We start from the raw sequence: 21,554 nt of genomic DNA on the forward strand, positions 1-21,554 counted from the left end.
TTCTTGGAAGTCTATGAGAATATGATAAGTGAAACTGAAAAAAATATTTTATGCCTGTGTGAGGTATTTCTGGAGACTGGAACTATTTTCCATGCTGGTATCCTGGCATGTAGACACTTCTATAAGTGGCCTTTGCAATGCTGTAGAATTTATCCACTGGGATACATTCTTTTGTTGTTGGTGTTGTCTAACTGCATCAACCCTCAGCTTCCATGGCTGAACTGGACCTTGGGTACAAATATGCCCTATATTCTTCCATATCATAGCCATATAATGGTTGGTCAGTTCCCTTAGCTACTTAATAGATGAACCAAGGACACCTAACAGTAAGTATTTAGTTTCCCTGCAGCGCCACCACAAAGGACAAATGAAGCATTGCACAGTACCTAATAATGTCAGAAGGTTTTGTGTAATGCAGTTCAGGACAGGTCCTCCAGAATAAGAGAAGCTCTTTGTAACCACTCTTCAAGACATGAGAATCCTGAAAAGAGGACCTCACTATTATTAACCCAGATATGAAAATAGGTAGTATCTATAATATGAGGCATTTGGTTGTTCTGGTTGTAATAAATTGCATATTGGCTTGATACAATTCTCAGTGAATAAATACATAAAAGGTTGTCAGAGATCCATTCCAGTTACTTATATCAATGAACTGAAATATAAGCTTTTTTATGACTTTGTAATAAAATGTATATTTAAAGGATTATTCAATCCAATTTTTTCTAGATGTTGCTTAGGCTTCAAGATTGATTTGCTATGGGATGAATCAGCATTGGAACGCAGGAGAGGAAATGATGAGTAATATTTGATTATTTAGCAAGACTCATCTTGCTGTATCCCCAGCCATGTTAAGGTAGATATTATTTATATATTTGAGATTTCTTGAGATTTTTTCTTTTGCTATTTTATACAGTATGTTGAACTGCTGCCTTTCATTAACAAACTTAAAGAGGACCTTTCATCGGTCCAAACATTGTAAGATAACTATCAGGCTGTGTAGAGTGGCGCCCCGGGATCTCACTGCACTTACTATTATTCCGGGGCGCCGCTCTGTTCTCCCACTATGTCCCCCGGTATTTTTGCTGACTTGGTTATACTAGGTGGGTCAGTACTGTTTCTCCCTGGGCGTTCCTTTTCCCTGGCTGTAGCGCTGTCCAAACAGAGCTCACAGCCTGGGAGGTATTTTTTCTCCCAGGCTGTGAGCTTTGCGCTGCGATTGGACAGTGCTACAGCCAGGGAGAAGGAACGCCCAGGGAGAAATAGGGCAGACTCCTCCCAGTATAACCAAGTCAGAATACCGGGGGACATAGCAGGAGAACGGAGCGGCACCCCGGAGTAATAGTAAGTGCAGTGAGATCCCGGGCCGCCTCTCTACACAGCCTGTTAGTTATCTTACAAGGTTTGGACCGATGAAAGGTCCTCTTTAAGTTAAAATCTATGGACACCTTTGCAGACAATGTTTTTACTTATTATTGCATTCTATTTATTTTTGCAAAAACAAAACAAAAAAAATAAAATAAATTTCAGTTGCTCTTTATTAATTATTTTCAACAGATTTTCCTCTACAGCTTTCAGTTTCACTGTGTATGTACTGTACTTATTCTTTAAGGTGGATATAGACGAGTAGATAATCGTTTAAGCGATTACCAACACGAGTGTCTACCGACCGGACATTCCAGCAGACAACCGGCATTTAAATGATAGGATTATCGTGTAAAATTTAGTTTTTGTTCTGGCGGTATAATCGTTGATAAGCCTGCCTACACACGATGCACACAATGCACATTTACATAACGCAATTCATAATGACAAACGATAGTTGTACTTGTTTGCGTCAACAATTTCACAGACGTTGAACGGGCGTTTTTTGGTCAGATCGCTCAATCATTTCTCAATCAGAAACATTTACATGCCACGATTCTAGTCCATCTTCCATTGCTTGCGTTCGAAATGTAGCGATTATCTGCTTGTGTAAATCCACCTTACATCCACCTTTGCTGTTCTAACAGATCATAAACACTCATTAAATCTGAATTCTTAACAAACTGATAAGACTTTGGCTTAATTGCCTGTGTATGAGCTCTCAGGGAACTAGCAATAGGGCCTACAGATCAGCCTATCATAGCAGATATCTGAAGGCTTTCGCTGAGAAGAAGGAACATCTTTCAGATGTAGTGAAATTGAAAGCTGTAGAGGAAAAGTGCTGTAAATTTTTTTATAAAGATGGATCCAAAATATGACTTTTTAGCCTACATTAACTAAAATATAAAAGTTAAAATAAACTGCCACTAATGGTGTCCATAGCTTTTAGCTTGCAAAAGCAGACAAGGTTAGCCTAAGTTAATTTTATCTCCTTGTATAGTTTATATGGCCACCATAGAAGTGGGAGTGAATATCAATAAAACCTTTATATCTAATATATAAAGCTGAGTGTATGTGTGTATGTCCACTAAAGGAATCCACACCGTCGCATTTACAATCACGAAATTTGGCACACAGGTACATCAGATGTCCGGGAAGGTTTTAGACCGGGTCTTAGCTCTCTAGGACGTACCATTCCTGAGATATTCCCCAAAAAAGCATTAGCCAATAGAAGCTTGGTCACATGACCCTTATCAGTCAATAGAGGCTTGCAGGCCGTTAGCCTCCACATACATACACAGTTTTACTCCAGGTTTCCATAACAACCTAGCCATTTTTCTTCACTGCTGTAGGTCAGATTTAAAGACCTACCATTTGTTCATATTCCTCAACAACCCTCAATGTGGCAAACACTGGGAGATATTTACATCTAATCCCATGAGCCAGAAATTCACAAATCCACTAATGTCTACTTTATTTGGATACTTATTCCCTTTGTGAAGACCCAGCAGAAGATGATGGGACATCTACCAATGGTTGTCCCTAGTTTGGCCAAAGCTAGTCATGTTGATATTGGCTTGCTGGGTATTCACTATATCTGGCAGAGAAAACAGTTTTATATACTCATTTCTAAGTGGAACCATTATGCTTTGCTCCCTGAACCACATTCAAGTTTCTTCTAACCTTCTTGGGTTTGTGCTCTAGGCCGTGCAGTATGAATTTTTAAATAGGATGAAATGGAAGGAAGAAATTGTGCTTTAGGTTGACCCACTCTGATGTATAAAACTTGAAATGATCTCCAAAAATACCATATTTTATCATATTTACATAGAAAGCTGTATTGATTCGGGTGCTTAAAATGTGCATAAGCAAAAGCCATTTATCACAGGCTCCCAACTGCAAATCTTGGGGTGAAAAACGTAAGCAATTGAGTTTTATTTGACCGGGATATCAGTGTTCCTGATCTCGTTGTGCAGTTAAAGTTTTGATACATTGCCTCAATTTTCCTATTTTGCAGCACTTACCTCAAATAGGAGGCATAAGTCATTCTGGAGAGAAAACATTTACATGAGATTTGACCTTTAATATAATGTTAGCTGTTGCCCATTTGGGGACGTGAGCTGACAGCTTATTTATGATGCCTTGGAAAGTTTAGGTGTAAGAGCAATCTCAAGGAAGTCACTTTATAAATAACTGGAGCCATTTCTTTCACTGCTCAAATTCTCTCAGCTCTCCAGCAAAAGGACGACATTAGATCTTTTTATCATTTTTCTTCGGCTTGCGCAGAAGGGGTGAGGCCGATGTTAGATTAACTGTTTCCCCTTGAAAAGCAGGAAAAAAGGACAAACTCTCTACCTAAAGCAGCATTAGGTTATATAATTATAATTAATGTGGTGCCCCTATGAATTATAATAAAAAAGCAATGGGTGATCTAACAGAATAATTTAATACTTAGTTCTTAGACAACCCATCAACGGAAAACCCTTGAAAATCAATAAACAAAAAGGTAATTCCATAAAGATTCATCTCTACATAGATATCGTATATGGGGTTTGGGGTCTGAGCCTTTACTCAAACAAGGAGTTGTCAAGCAGCATTACATTTTTTATAAAAGGGTAAAAAAAATGAAGGATTTTTGACCTCTCCGATCTCCTGCTGTTGCCATCCTAATGTCCCCGCTGGTCTCCACTTCCTGATCTTGGCTAAACATGTAGGAAATGCCTGGAGATGACTACTCAGCCAATCAAAGGTGGGCTGGGTCAATGCTGATTGTCTGATATGGGATTCTATCCCATTTACCTGAAAGTAGAGACCAGTAGGGAGTTGGAATAGCAGTGGTGGGAGGATTGATGAGGTGGATAATGCTTGTTTTTTTTAATGCGTTATTTGCTCCACATATAAAATTATAATTCCAGCAGACAACTCTTTTAAAAGGGTTGCCCATCCCAAGGGAGGTGAGGGTGGGCGAATGCACTCTGGAGCACACCACCTAGTGTGGCTGGACTTGCAGAAGGAATTATACTTATCTGATTCCTTTCACTGGGTGCTTGCTCCCTCTACCACTCCGGTTCTCAGATCTTCCAGCTTCAACATCTGGTTTGACGCGGGTCAAGTTGCCACTGCAACCAATAAATGGCTGCAGAGGTGACATGTCTCCCGTGCATCATGTGTTCTTTTCTTTTTGGAAGTAAAACTAATTTGCATACCTTTGTGTTTGGAAAGATATTCAAATTAGCTTTACTTCCGAAAAGAAAAGAGCACTAAGGCTAGCTGATGCCAGCAGAAGTAAAACATGGTAATTTTCATACATGTTTCTTAGAAATGCAGAACAGCTTTTGCTGGAATACAGTACTCCTCATGCATACTGTGTGGTCTCCCTAATGAGAAACAGCACTCTCAAGAGGACCCAAAATGCCACTCAGCTAACCATAGCAATTTTCTCTTGAGACACACAGAACTCTTGACCGTTTTAAAGGAGAACTAACTTGCTCTCACTCAGGGAAGTATTACATATGGGTCTCTATCTCACTGAAAAAGAAATTTGGATTAATTAGATTTGGAATTTTTGGGAAAATTTGGAACAAATTCTGAATTGGTAGATTCAATTCCTCATCTCTAGTGCAGAAAAAAACTTAATGTCATACAAACCCAATACAGACATCTCCATGGAATGACATATGTCTGTCTTTTGAAGATATAAATCAGAATGGCTAGTGAATAAAGGCTAGGGTATGTTCTCTTTTTCTTTCAAGATATTTCGAGATGAATGGTGCAACTGGACCAGCTTTGAAAAAAAGAACACCTTTTCGCTACTCAAAAAGTACCTCATTTTTTTGTTTTAATTCAATGCCACTCATTTCTTGGTAAACCTTGAGCCAAGTGAAAGAAGGGCACATTTACATTTACTGTATCCACAAACCTGGATGTACCGATCCTTATGGTGCTTAAAGGAGGTGTCTGACAAAAGCATTCAGCCTCCTAGACAGAATCAGAAGTTTTCTGGGAGTATAATATAACATATTCAAGTCTAGGTCACTTGTCTTGGTCATTTCAGTTCCCATGGAGACCCAAATTTCCATTGCAACAATCTATTCATGCCATTAATATATTTCTGATTGATTTTTAAGTCATTTCTCACTGTGTGCTGATCCTCTCTTCACTTTTTAAATAAAAAATTCCAGACAACTAATTATCCTTTCATCTCTTAAGCATACCTGCACCACTACTTCAACTAATTCTTGAATTCTCTTGTAGTGCAGGGGGGTACAAAGCACTCGCAAGACAATAGGGACTAATACAAAAAAAATCTGACACTTGACAGGTAATTCAGTCAATTTCACAATGTAAACCACGAAGAAATTTGCTAAAGATGTGTCCTTCTTCATTTAACTCTTTCACAAGATTGGTGCAGAAATAGTCTCCGAGAGAAGGTGCATCACATTTTAGAAGGACTAGATTCACCCCCACACTCCTTCTTTGTCTTGCAGATAAGTTCCAACAACAACTTTTTTTTTTTGCATTGTCACAATTCCAAGTTTCATTTCTATATATAAACATTGCAACAAATTTTAGAGTCTGGAAAGAAAATCGCACTGCATTTCATTTTCCAGCCTCTTCCACTGCATCCCCACATTTGATATTTGAATGTATAAATTTAGATGAAATGAAATTCTTTTCGTTACTCATCGGCGGATCTAGTCTTGAAATGAAGATCTACATTTCAGTGTTTCTTTTCTCCCCTAAGAATTTTATTCTTCTTTTGACATAAAAACTATGTAAATAGTTGTGCCTTTTTTAATTTTATTTTTATGTTTTGTAGCATAGGATTAGATGTCATGTATAGATGGGTAGACCATGCCCTTGATCTACACAAAATCCTCAGATCATTGGTATGGCAATGGGTGTGAAACCACTGTTCCAACTAACGGATTTGACTTAGGGCTAAACCTGAGGGCATTATTCTGGCCATTTCCTGTTTTTTTGCCTGAAACCCTTATGCAAAGATCTGGACTTCGCTGCAGTGAATAAACCAGTCTCTGTGTGATTGACTGCTGACCTATGGAGGTCAAGAGACACCTGTGCATAGCACTGAAGGGACAGGCCAAGGTCAGGGCAGGCACAGTATGTGATCATCTATGAAACAGTCCAAAGGTCAGGGCAGGCAGCGAAGAATCAATATAGTGAACAGGCAAAGCTCTGGTCAAGCAGCAGAGAATCAAAGTCAGTAATGGGGCAGAAGTACACAGGCAGACAAACAGAAAAGCACACTTTCACAGGAACTAGAAACCTATAGTAGATTAATCTATTGCTCAGGCACCTTCCCACAGTACCCCGAAGTTGGCAGTATGTGACCTCTTTCATGGATCCTTAACTCTATCATCACATGTTTAGCAAACCAATTGTTTTCTGATCTAAGTTTTAGGACACAAAGAATTTGATGGACCCAGGACAAGCTTTAGTCATGTGTAAACAGTAAACAGGAAACACTAAATGATCCTGCTGAAGGTGGTTCTGTCGAGGCTTCCACAAGTCAATGCCCTGTAGGGCTAGCTAAACTGAATGCAATAATACCTTTCACTTAGAGGTCCGTTGCTTCATTTTGGAGAAGTAATTTTACTCCATATACTGTACAAATGAGCAGTTAAGTGCAACTAGGGCGGGCCCAGCCCACTCTGTGCATTATGGGTTTGGTTGGATGCAGAAAGTGCTACATACAGGATGGAAAGAAACCAGAGGGGAAAAAAAAAAATATATATATTTACTGGAGTCATCATGCCAGGCTTTCTCAATGTCTTTCCATAGACCCTTCCCCACCTAACTACCATCTGGAATACTGTAGATTTACATAATAAGTTTTGCACGTAATCTCACACATAGGGCTCATCTAGACAGGTGTTTTATTAGTGTTTTGTCACCCTTTTTAGCGCTCTAATTTCTGCACTAAATTTTCTAATGTTTTTTTTCCTGGGGTCCCTTTCTCCCTGCTACCATAGACTAGGGGTTTTCTATAGGGATTGGACTGGCGGGACCTAACATTGCATATAAAAAGTTTCCATTAAGGCTTTACGTGGTCCTCGTCAGATCTGCATGATTTGTGGAACCGTAAAAAATACGGACAGCACATGGATATCGTCCATGTGCTATCCGCATCCATGCGTTCGTCTGTTTTACGGACAAGAATAGGCATTTCTACTACTGGAAGCGGGATACACGCGGCCGGTATCCATATTTTGCACATTCGTGGTTTGCGTACTGAAAAAGACATACGGTCGTGTGTATGAGGCCTAATACTCAATGGTTAAAGTGGAGCAAATTGTAGTACTTCTATGTAAATATACAGTCCTTCAGAATTAGGTAGGATCTGCACGGTGCTTCCAGATAGGGTTGGTTCCGTAGCTTCCACCGTTCTACCCCTATTTCAACTTCAGTTGGACAACCCTGGAGGCAAACACAGAACACCGGCATTCTTCCATTTAGGGCAAAGATTTTGCTGGTTGCCCCCCCCCTCCCCCCCCCCGACTTCAACTGAAACTTAAAGAGCACCTGTTAGCAGGGTCAACCCTGTTGGATTGACAATAAGCTTGCTGACTGTTTCCAATAACAGAATTGTGAATGCAGCTCTTGACTATAACACAGGCCCTATTAAAGTTGCACTATTTTTTTTTTTTTGCTCCGCTATGGTCATAAGGAGGAGGAGTGGAGGCTACTGGTGAGAAACATCCACTGCAAAAATGACCCATAGTACTGTAGTTACGGTGTAATAGTAAAAGGTAGAATTGTTTTTAAAAATTGCATCTTGCATCAGCACTTTGCCAATCATGCCCCCACACAGTGCAAGTCAGATCCCCTAGATCAGGGATGGCCAACCTGAGGCCCTCCAGCTGTTGCAAAACTACAACTCCCAGCATGCCTAGACTGCCTACAACTATCAGCCTACAGCAGGGCATGGTGGGAGTTGTAGTTTTATAACAGCTGGAGAGCCGCAGGGTGGCCATCCCTGCCCTAGATGCCATGGTAACAATAAAGCAGTGTGGGCACCATTCTAGAGATATGTGCTCCTGTGCCTCGTGTGCTGTGTTTGGGTGGAGAAAATCCGCTGCGCCAATTATGAAGATAACAGATTAATAAGACTTTGTGTAGGAAATGAGCCTCTGGTTGAATAACATTCGCTCTCGTTCTTTACACAATCTCCGGTATCTCAGCAACCGCAGCATTCAAGGTAACACGTGACCGATTGTTGCTAGGATAGAACTACAGCTTTTCCCACAATCCAGGAGCAAATAAGCTTTTCAAGTGACATAAATTACCTTTTACATAAGTTTCAGTTCAGGAAACAGCGGAGAAATATGTGAATTATATAAATCATTACAGTGATACCTGTATAATGGTCAAGGGATTTGTACATGTGAAAATAGACAGATAAATAGATATTAGATAGATAGACAGAATTAACATGGATAGATAGATAGATAGATAGATAGATAGATAGATAGATAGATAGATAATGGATAGATAGATAGATAGATAGATAGATAGATACAGTATTCGATTGATAGATAGATAGATAGATAGATACAGTATTAGATAGATAGATAGATAGATAGATAGATAGATAGATAGAATATAGATAAATAGATAAATAGACAGATAGATAGACAGACAGATAGGTAGATAGATAGATGGATAGATAGACAGAATTAACATGGATGGATAGATAGATAGATAGCTAGAAAGAAAGAAATAATAAATAGAAAGAATAGATAGGATAGATAATAGATAGATATAATTAACATGGATGTATAGATAGATGTCAGATGATAGATAGATAGATATGAGAAGATAGCAGGAGGCCCTCAATCATCTCTACATCTTTTATTACTGTGCCACCTACATCAAAATAAGGCCTCGTACACACAACCATACTTTTGGTCTGTGACTCTGCGTCCTCTGCACCACACACTAGGACCCATTAATTTCCATGGATCAGCAAAAAAGTACGGACAGTCCACCCATGTCATCTGTGTGCTGTCCGCCTCCGTGTGGCCATTCCGCAAATTATCGATCGTGTCCTATTCTTGTTTGTTTTGCATTTCTACTGACGGCAGTGAGAAAATTCCGGAATGCACATACAAGGTGTTGCATTACGTGGATCCGTGGTTTGCAGATTAAAAAATGGCTACAGTCGTGTGCACGAGGCCTGAGACAGGATGACGTTTCTTATTAACGTAATTAGTAACATGTTTATTAATGCTGTATGTGACAGCACAGTATACTGGCGAGGCTGGTGCCAGTGATGGGCGCAGAACATGTTAGACTGTTCCACCAAACCCCTGTAGGTAACCACTGCCCCCCTGCCCTCCCATTAATGAGATGTGCCCATGCCCTCACCATTACTTCCATACAGCCTACCATTGTGCTGATATAAAACATAGAGATGTAGCTGTGCTGACTTTGTCATTTAACTCTTTTTACTTTTCAGTTGCAGTAGTTATATGTGTCCGAAGCACCTGCAGTACTGTGCACCTCTTTTATCACCAAATAACAAACTCAGCTCTGCTGCATCATCAACCTTTTCTTCTTCTTTTTTTTTCTAAAATGGAATATGGATCCTAGGTTTGGTCGATTACAGAAAACATTACTAAATTTATCCTGTGCCTACATAAATGTGCCAGACGTATCGATCATGTATTCAATGACCACAAAGTCTACTTTCTGTGCCACACACTTGGCACCGGTGATCGGCTCCCCGGAAGGCCCAGGTCTGTTCCACTTACAGCCACTCAGGAGACCAGGTGACATTTATCTGATGTGGAAAGGTTACTGTAGTCATCAGTGATTATTATTTTTTTCTAGAGAGCATACGGACTGGATGTGAAAAGCAATCCATTGGTAAGCAGGGAGGGTTCTAGAATGGTGGAACATACAGTAGGCGGCATGGTTAGTTGTGCTGGATCATTCATGGTTCTCATTAGAATCCTTAAAAATCCTCCTTCTAGACACGCGGCCGAGCAAGCCATGAGTTGTCAAGATTCCATACAGTCTCTTATCGAGGAGGTGCACGACAGAGCGGGTCAAAAGGTTTGTGATTCATGTGACGGGAGAAGTACTACTACTCCCACAATACTTGCCTCCTCACAAATTCCACCTTTACACCCACATCTCTATATAGAAAGCAACGGATGGACCCCTATCAAAAATGGTGCTTGGACTCCTGGATCTCCAGGAGAAACTTGACGGTCAACACAGAAAGCCTAAGGCTCTGGCTAGATGGCGACTTGTAGAGATAGAAAATGTGGCCAAACAGAAATCCAGCCGGTAACTTGAGATGAGTGAATTTTATTCTAAAATTCTAAAATTGCACACTCAGTTTTCAAAAAGTGCAGATTCTAATTAACTTTGTGTGAATTTTGTGTGATTCAAGTTGGGAAAATCGAAAGAGATAAAGATAGAGAGTAGCCTTAGCTTAAAGGGGTTGTCCCATTAAGCATCTTCTACAGTTTTCAAGCCAGCACCTGGATCTGAATACTTTTGTAACTTCATGTAATTAAAAATGTAGCATAGCCAGTGAGCTATTCCATATAATGTATCTGTATAGCACCACCTGCTGTTTGTTCCTTTTCCTTTTTCTCTGTCCATGGGCGCATCTCTCATGAGGCGGTAGCCTCAGGCGGCACTGTTCTAGGACAGCAGGGGATGGCAATTTAGCTTCCAGCCCTGAAGACATCTGTGTCTTTAGGGATTATTGTACATCTAGGTTTTACTATGGTTTTTGCTGCAATTTTTGGCAAAAACTGCAGCAAAACCACACTGTACAATGACCCTTAGGCATAGATGTACATACCGGTATATGAAGGACCTTTGAAATACAGTAATGGTAGGCTGAAGGACCTATGATGATGTCATCATGTCGCATGATTGCAGGTCCTATAGCCTCCAAAAAAAGATGCCAGAGGGAAAGAAGGAGAACAGAGAACCTGCAACCTGTAGGTAAGTTCTGGTTGCTTGTCTCCTGTGAGAATGAAAGATTGGGCATGTTGAAAATCAAGATGTCCGATTCTTGTTTCCCACACATAATATAGCCGGCCAGTCTTGCCAAAATGGCGGATTCTTATGTGTATGGTCACCTTTACTCATTCCTTCCCAGAGCAACACTTTGTGCGACATGTTTTAATCCATGGTCCCAAATTTACAGGGTCCCTGGTAACTATTTGTTAAATGCTCTGGCATCCAGAGGGTTGTCCCCCAGTCAAGGCTTGGCCAAGTGTGCGGAACCTTTGACCAAAATATGCAGGTGGGACACATTCTCATTCTTTTGCATAAAGGAACATAATACTATCACTATGGGGCCCTATAGTGCACCATAAGGTAAGTTACAGACAAACTGACACTAAACGCCACCCAAATAATAATGACATAATAAAGTCATAAAGGAGAGCCTAAGCTCATAATATAATCAAACGTAATGCTGCCATATAGAAGTTATATGATAGTGCCCTATAGGTCAGTATGAATTTTCAAACAATAAAGCATGATATAGGCATATATATACAGTCAACGTAAAATAACGCCAGACAGCGCAGCATGAAGTAAGTTGCCGACAAATTGGCAGGGAGTGGAGATGCCTGCACCTCAGAGCCCACTGGCAGCAGATAAGTCTGTAGTATCTATATCCAGATCAAGACCTTACAGTATATTACCGGCAAGATAAAATAGACATTAGATGATATTAGACTAAATGATATTGAGCCTGAGAAAACTAATTAAGAAAACCCAGAGCCACTAGGAATATTCTCAGTACATCTGACTCCATAGGGTTACTTTATATGAGTATATGAGAAATTGGCAGAACATTAGTATGCTCACTCTGAAAAGGAAAAAAAGAGGAAAAATCAAATAAAAGGAGAAAAGAGCCAAGAGCCATTGGTTCTTTAATCTTTCAAATCTTTCTACTAGTATTGTACTTATGTGATTCTGCCTAATAGATAAAGGCCTAGTACAGACACCGGAAAAGAATAGAAGGGGAAGAATTTTTGCAGCAGCTGCTGAAAGATTAGCTTCTATCTATCTATCTATCTATCTATCTATCTATCTATCTATCTATTTATCTATCTGTCCATCTATTATCTATTTATCTATCTATCTATTCTTCTTTTTTCCATCATTCATCCTCATTCATGGGACGTTATTAATCCCACCAAAAACATACAATTCAGTCGGAAAGTCTTCAGACCCTTTCACTTTTTCACATGTTGTTATGTTGTGTTATGTCCTTGTGCTAAAATAAAAAGAACATCCAGTTTTCCCCATTATTCTAAACTTAATACCCCATAATTTTTGCAAATTTATTAAAAAGGAAAAACTTATTTTCCATATTCATAAGTATTCACACCCTTTGCTATGAAATTTAACTCTGGGGGCCTCCTATTTCTCTTGAGCATCACTGAGATGTTTCTTTTCTTTGGTTGGAGCCACCTGTGGTAAATTCAGTTGATTGGACATGATTTGGAAAGACACACTGCTATATAATATCTATTTAAGGTCTCACAGCTGACAATGCAATCAGAGCAAAAACAAAGCCATAAGGAGGAAAAAAAAATTCTGTAGAGGTCAGAGACAGGATTGTGTGGAGGCACAGATCTTGAGATGTACAGAATACAATTTTGCTCCACTAAAAGTTCCGAAGAGCGCAGTGGCCTCCATAATTCTTAAGTGAAAGAAGTTTGCATCAGCCAAGACTCCTCCTAGAGCTGGTTTCTCCATCAAACTAAGTAATTGTAGGAAAAGGCACGTGGTAAGAGAGGTGACCAAGAACCCAATGGTCACTATGCTTGAGCGTCAAAGATCCTGTGAGGATCAACTGTCACTGCAGCATTGTACCAATCTGGGCTTTATGACAGAGTGTCCAGAAAGAAGCATCTCCTCAGTAAGAGACACATGAAAAGCACAAAAGAGCACCTAAAGGACTCTCAGACTTTATAAAACAACAAAATAAGATTCTCTTTTCTGATGAAACCACAATTAAGTTTTTGGGCCTTAATTCTAAGTGCCATGTCTGGAGGAAATCAGACACTACATCATCTACCTAATACTATCCCTACAATGAAGCATGGTAGTGGCAGCATCTTTCTGTGTGGGTCTTCTTCAGTGGCTGGGACAGAGAGACTGGTCAGGGTTGAGAGAAAGCTAAATAATTAAAAATAAAGAGATATTTGTAATGAAATCTTGATCCAGAGTTCTCTGGACCTCAGATAAGACCAAAAGTTCACCTTCCAACAAGACAATCACCCTAGACACACAGCAGAGACAACAGAGGAGTGGCTTAGGGACAACTCTGTCAATGTTCTTAACCAGATTAACCAGAACCCTGACTTGAACCCAATCGAACATTTCTGGAAAAACCTGAAAATCGCTGTCCACTGACGGTTCCCATCCAACCTGGCAGAGCTTAAGAGGATCTGCAGAGATGAATGACAGAAAATCCCTACCTGTCTATTTTACATCTATCTTCTATGTAACTAAGGTACATACAGTACAATAATAAGACCTTCTAACTTCAGTTATGTTACAGTCTTGCAGAGAATTTTCATTTAGTTGGGCACTGTAGATTGAGTATACTTGCATGCCTAGGATTCTCCAGGGTCCTCAGCCAAGGCGTTGAATGCAATCACCTGCAGATGTAGGCTGTTAAAGCAGATTGCAAGTTGTATAAAATCAGCAATTCTGGAAATGTACCATTAAACTTCAGGCCATAGAGGGCCTCTTCTGGAATACTTAATGGTCAGCTTCATCCACTTATGCCATCCGAAATCTGTTCCTAGTTTTCCTTGACAAGAACACTAACACAGTCCTGCACAAATCTATGCTGGAAAGCTCATGCTATATAGACTGAAACCTCTTAAAAGACCACTTCTATGAGAAGACCACCCTCTTATATAGACCAGATTTCCTGATACATTTTTGGTCCATTGTATAGTGTTCATCAGCCTAGAAGACCACTAATTTTTCAAAGCAGTTTTGGGTTGTTGTCTCCAAGTGGTTTCATTCTACTTTGCTCTTCTAAAAGAGGACCTGTCACCTTAATAGCTGGGGATGCAAGTAAAGTTACTATAGTTGACCCTGGTGACTTGACCCTATACAAGTCACCAAATTCAACAGAACCTTGTGCCTTCATCTATACAATCCAACAGATCTTGAATTTACAGATGAATTGCCTCCACCATAAACTAAATATGACTGCATGGTATTGTCAAGGTCTTCATTCGCAATTATTTTCTTAAATGAATTAGAGAAATCCATCAGAACACGGACTTGTATAAAGCAGATGACTGGCAGGAGGATTTATATTTTTTTTCAATGCTGACCCATCCAGACAAATAATACTCTCTGCCTCTTCCAAAACAGCTCTCAGTTCTTTTCATCACAATTCCTGAGGGGCGCAAACAAAGTATTTGGTTTCCTTAGCATTTTCAGCACCTATGTCAATTAAAATAAGTCAGAGCTGATTTATGGGAGGGAGAACGGGAAAGCTATGTTTTGTACCACATAATTGTCCCTCCTGGCATCTGAAAACCTGATGCCATGCTAAATAGGAGTGATTAATAATTCAATATGTTCATTTATTATTCGGGATAAATAATACATTATTGTAGAAACATTTTCCTTTATGCCATTTGTGTAGTATTACAGGAATATGGGAAGCTCTTTCATCCATACACTGTGATATTTGGTTTTATGAAGACAGAGTGCTGGAGAGAAACAGAGGAGGTAATTGATGATCTTTGCGGGATGCGGGAGTTGATGACCTCTGCGCAGAAAGGGTCTAGTGCCTGCGTATTATACAAGGTAGAGCTCAACACTGTTGATGTAAAATATTTCACAAATGCTGGTTGTGAACATCCAACAGGCAGGGAGTCCAATGTTATCCTTCTTTAATTGGACCACAAAATTCCAGGCTGCCCAGTATTAAAATTAAATTATTAAAATAAAAATCTCTTAGCTACACAATTTGTATCATGAAACTCACTAGCTTCACTGTTTCTTTGCAAAATAAAACCTGCATTTGGTGACTAAACATAGGATCAGTGACAGAAGATCAGTTGCACACATCACTAATGATATCACACAACTTGACTGGGAAAGATGGATTCTCAATACTGTTCTTAGCAAATTGGTATCTACAATATTAATAATATTCAGTTTATAGGCTGGCTACTATATCTATAATATCAAAAGTATCCACTCTACCATAAAGTGTGATGGTGACTTTCTGGAGGTTTTTCCCATCTGCACACTGGATATTTGCAGCTCAGCCATAGTGACCATTGGGTCCTTGGTCACCTCTCTCACCAATGTCCTTTTCCCCATATTGCTTAGTTTGGTGGGGAGGCCTGGTTGTTCTAAACTTCTTCCATTTAAGAATTATTGAGGCCACTGTGGTCTTGGAAACTTTCAGAGCAGCAGAATAATTTTGTATACTTCTCAAGATCTGTGCCTCCACACAATCCCGTATCTGAGCTCCACAGGCAGTTTTTTCCTCCTCATGACTTGGTTTTGGCTCTGATACTGTATGCATTTTCAGCTGTGAGACCTAATAGAGACAAGGCTGCATTTCTCCATATCATGTATAACTAACTGAATGTACTACAAGTGGACATCTGAAAGATGATCTAGAGCAATGGGAGGTCCCACAACCTAAATTTCAAGTTTTAAACAATTGGTCTGAATACTTATGTCTGTGTAAAATTATTAATTAAGTTTTTACTTTAAAAAAAATTGCAAACATTTCTAACATTCTGTTTTCTAAAATGATTGAAGAAAACTTTTTATCATAGTATTATTATAGTACTATTAATACCATACTTTTACAGTTTATTTTATTATTATTACTATTGTTACTAATATACTGGTCTAGTATTATTATTATTATTATACTTTTTACTGGTCTATTTTTATTATTATTACTATACGTTATACTGTTCTAGTAATAATAATAATAATAATAATAATAATGTTATTCTTTATTTATACTATTTATACTATTTTTATTCAATCATCAGTAAAACATCCAGGTACAAGAATGCAAGTCTACGCGTTTCGGGCACAATTCAGTCTTAGCCCTTACTCATCATTAATAAGGGCTAAGACTGAATTGTGCCCGAAACGCGTAGACTTGCATTCTTGTACCTGGATGTTTTACTGATGATTGAATAAAGAGCCTTTTGGATTACCACAAAGACAAGCTGGACAAAATCTTTCTTTTTTATACCTTTGTATTTGCTCCCATCCGGGTGAAGGAGCTGTTCCGCGCTTCGATAGTGGAATTCCTGGCAGGTGAGAGCTGCTCGAACCATTGATTACTTCAAAACATTTTTTTATACTCGTCTACTATTATTACTATGTTTTTTTTATATACTAGTTCTAGTATAATTATTACTATATTTATACTGAAATAGTATTATTATTACCATGCTTTATTTATACTGGTCTTGAAGTATTATTTTTGTATTACTATTATTACTAAATTCTATTAATACCATACCATCACTATACTTTAATCATACTGGCATACTATTATTATTATGATTTAATTATACTGGTCTAGCATTATCATTACTACCATACTTTATATTGGTCTAGTATTATTAGCATTAGTATTACTACACTTTACTTTTGCTCAGCTATCATTATTACTGCTATATTTGTTCTGGTCTATCATTTTTATTGCTATACTTTATACTGATCTAGTATAACAATAGTGGATACAGTTAAAAAAAAAATTCTGTTCATTGCCCATTTTTTAAACTAGTTTTCTTTTCATTGCAATTTACAAGACCCAGTGTTGTGATAGATAGGGCAGAGTAGATAACTTACATTTCTTGAAAAGATAATGTGAATAAAATCTCTTTAACATAGAATGATATTCATATTGAGGTCTTATCGTCCAAAATCATATAAATATTAATATTAATGATTTTCTTTCCTTCATGCCTATCATTAACTGTGAATATTGGTTGAAATTGCCAACATCCAATCTGACAGCTTATCTGCGCTACAATAAATATGCAAATCTTTTTGCTGGCATGTCACTGGTTCCCAGGCGGATTCTTGAAATATCATTGATCTACACCTTTCCGATTGTTGTGACACTTACAGCTAGCTGCAAGGATTAAAAAAAAAATTGATGAAACTCAGAATTGACCCTACTTGTCTTAAATGGCTTCAACGGCATCACAAGACTGTAAGAGATTGACACATCTCTGTATAAAGACGGCATAAAGAACATTTTCTACTGACTGTTCTGCCTCCATAAAACATGTGAACTTTACGTTCTAATTTAGGTCAGACGCTCCTAGCCTCATTTTATGCTGTTGCATTGAACTATCTGTGTCATGGCTTTCTCTCCGTCATTTATTACCATTCTGATATCATGTCTGGAGTTTATTTTTAAGAATATAAAGTCCTCTAAAAAGTTCACTTAAGTCCTCTAAAAAGTTCACTTTTGGAAGTTACTTAGTTCCCAGAGCAAGTTAAGAAGTTTTAATGAGGTTACTCGGGGGCGTACACTATGGATAGAGGAGCCTACAGTGTTAAATCAGAATCAGGCCCTATTTATATTATATGCAATATCAATAGATCCTACTTTTGTTTACATATATTTAATGATTTTTTTTATTCTTTTTGCTAACATTTTTGCCACCTGTTGCATCAGTTTTTTTTTTTTTTTTTTTTTTTTGCATCTATTAACTTTCTACTTATGCTTCAATGATTAAGGGACATATAGGTGTAAAGAATGTGTGTGTCAAACCTCAGCTCCCCAAGACTACTGTTCTGCCCTTCTCTCTATATTGCAAATGTGGACACGAATATTGGTTGGGAGGCTAACATCTCAAGTCCACAAAAAAAGCCACTACTATTGGGGAATATTGTTGCCATGAAGAGGTGCTTTTGGTCCATATACATTGTTTTGGTGAGTGGTACCTGCCAATGTAACATACATAGGACCCAGCAGAACATTGCCCAGAGCATCACACTGCCTCTGCAGACTTTTTTTTTTCCCATAGTGCATCCTGGTGTCACCCTTCCGAAGGTAAGTGAAGGACATGCACCCAGCACTTTCGGTGTTGGGCAGGGGTCAGCATGGGCACTCTGACTGGACTGCAGCTATTCAACCCCATAATTAGCAAACTGTGATGCCCTTTGTGTACTCTCACCTTTCTATCCTTGCTATCAGTAAGGTTTTCAGCAGTTTGTGTGTACAGTAGCTCTTCTGTAGGACTAGACCAGACAGCTAGCCTTTGATCAACACATACATCAATGAGTCTTGGAAGTCCATGACTCGCAAGTTCAGCAGCAGAAATGAGCAAACTTCAAAAAATTTGATTTGGGTCCAATTTGGCCAAATCAAGGATTCAACTGGATTCAAGTCCGAATAAATTTGATCCGAAACAAAAGCTCTCTTCCCTGATTCTTCTGGATTGAAACACACAAAATTCAGGTTTGGTACAATGATAGCTTTTTGCGAATTTTGATATTTATTTGTTCTTCTCTGTTAACTGGTAGTCCTTCTTTGGACCACCTTTGGTAGATACTAACCACTGCAAAACAGGAACCCTCCCAAGATCTGCCATTTTGGAGATGCTCTTACCCAGTTGTCTAGCCATCACAATTTGGCACTTGTCAAACTCATTCAGATCCTTATGCTTGCCTATGTTTCCTGCTTCCAATACATGAACTTCAATCCAAGAACTGACTGTCCATGTGCTTTCTATAGCTCTAGAATCAGAAACTGTCTTGCGGATCAGGCAACAAGTCTGTCATCTCAACTCAAGCAACTAAAGCCAGCATGCTGATCGTGTGTCCGTACAAGGTTCTTAGGATTTCTCCAGGTATCTTCTATATATTACTTATTATCTCAGCAACAATAATTGCAGCGAATGCTGCACTGGAGACACACGTCTATTCACTAAAGTATCATACACATCGGTATTCCTTAATGGCTGTTCAGTTGAATGTTCCACTTTATTAAACATAACTGTCAGCTTCCTAAAGACTACACAGGGAAAAATGCATCAAGTCTTAGTTTACTGTCAAATTAATGCTGACACATTTTGAACATGCATTTCTCGCCCCTTATAAATGTTCTCTGGATTTTTTTTCTTCCTTGTGCTGCACTTTCTAGCAATGTGCTGATGGTTTGCAGAGTATAGTGCAGCCTTGGAATAAAAATATCCAGATAATGCTGATGTCATCAGGAATGGAAATTCAAATTTTGTATAGCTTTCATGTCTTGAATTTTTACTTCTCCCCCACACACTTATGCTGTGGATGTGGGCTACATTACCAGTGATGGAAAAATCTGCACGCAGCTTTCTCAATGTATCCTTTAATAATTCCACCTAACAAGGAAATGATAATTACCAAACCACCCTCCAAACCTAAGGGTGACACCACTGAAGGCTCTTAAGCTCCTAATCTTTCATTCCCATTCATACCATTGGACAACTTTCAGCTTCTTATGGTCTACGTAGCCTTACAATAGTACTTCTCAATATCTGGTCATTCATCAGTCACAAAACCACAATTTCACACATGCCTTTATGTCACGGCCTATGGTATGTTGTGTGACACTTTCCTTCACTTGGTTGTCCGTGGCAACGTGTGGTGTTGAGTGCGTGTGGTGGCAGTGTCTCAGCCCTATGGCTGATCCCCAGGACATGATTGTCACACATGCCGTTGCCCGCGGCAACAGGTGAAGTGTGTGGTTTATGTGTGTATTCCCCTTTAAGTGGCCGTCTTCCCTTGCCTTGTCTTTGAAGGGTTAATTCCCTTCTGTGTGTGTGAACATTGGGTGTGTTTGTTGGGTGTGGCTACTTGGGCCTATAAAGCCTCTGTGCTTTGCATTTGTCTGAGGGGTACTTCAGCCATGGTTAGCTGGAGCAACCTCCTGTGTATCACCTGCCAGTGGGGGCCACCCTTGTGGTCATAAGTTTAGTTTATGTGATGTTCAGTTTATGTTTTCTTTTGTTATTTGGTGCAGCTAGGGATCCGAGGTTCCTGAGCATGGGCCCTCCTACCTTCAAAGTTGGCCCATGCAGCTAGGAGTTAGGGACGGATTAGGGATGTATTAGGAGGTGACCTGCTCCCTAATTCTGTCGTCCTGGCTGAGCAGCCATTAACATCTTCTGGCATCGCACGGCTGAGGGTTTTCCCCATCCTCAGCCGTGACACTTTACATGTGCAAGCTACATGATGTAGTTTGCAATACTGGGAGCTCCAGCTGGCAATAAATAAAGGCAGATGTGGAAAGCCTGACTGCATAGACTCAAATCCTACCCAAGTGGAACTCGGTAACATTATGGTATAGTGTTGGGCCTCTCCAGTGTTGGGCCTCTCCAGTTCGAAAAAACACATGCATGGTCAACATCAATCAATACCAGATTTCTAAGCTTGCAGCTAGTTGTACCAGAGCTGAAATCATCATTTGTGTGCACACTGCTAAATCACTTTTCTATTTTAAATCCCCTCCTCCCATGAAGGGAAGCATACTTACCTTTTCACCAACACTCTGCTCCAGTTCTCTGGATCCACCACTGTCCTGCATGAGAACCTCCTGAATAGACATGGTCACATGAGCCTCTATAGTCAATGACTGGCTGCAGTGGTGATGTATCCCCCCAAGTGGCACATGACCACATGGATGTGCTGATTGGGAACACATTACTGCTGCAGCCAGTCGTTGGTTGAAGAGACACATGTGACCCCTTTCATTCTAGAAGTTTACATGCAGAGACCAAAGGCAGTGGTGGACCCAAGGAACCAGAATCAATAAACGTCTAGCAGGTAAGTATGCTTCACAGGTTCAGCTGGCTGGTAGAATTAAAAATAGAAGGAAATCCTGGACAACCCCGTCAAGGAAAACCACTAATAAATTATCCCAAATGGCAAACTCATCCCTGCTATAAGTTTAATATTAGAATGCAACTCTTTGCTAATCTTTTCTCAAATCTCTGACCCTCCCATTATTTCCTTCATTAGTCTTCACTTAATTAATATGCAACTGGATTTTTTGAGCTAAAGTCAAAGTCCACCAGGTAACATTTATTTGTGACTTAAAGGCCAAGCCAAGAGAAGATTTCAGACTGTGGATGAATTAACTTATCATTATGGAATATGTCAGTCATTAAATGACC

The 21,554-nt window shown here is 39.3% G+C and overlaps 1 protein-coding gene across 1 annotated transcript in view; it reads right to left on the reverse strand.

Annotated features, from left to right (window-relative positions):
- The window catches only part of CELF4 (CUGBP Elav-like family member 4), a 997,927-nt gene that overhangs the window by 873,994 nt on the left and 102,379 nt on the right, over positions 1 to 21,554 (reverse strand). The gene's annotated exons all lie outside the window — the stretch shown is intronic.

The sequence above is a fragment of the Bufo gargarizans genome, chromosome 1 (genome assembly GCF_014858855.1).
Source record: "Bufo gargarizans isolate SCDJY-AF-19 chromosome 1, ASM1485885v1, whole genome shotgun sequence".
NCBI lineage: Eukaryota > Metazoa > Chordata > Amphibia > Anura > Bufonidae > Bufo > Bufo gargarizans.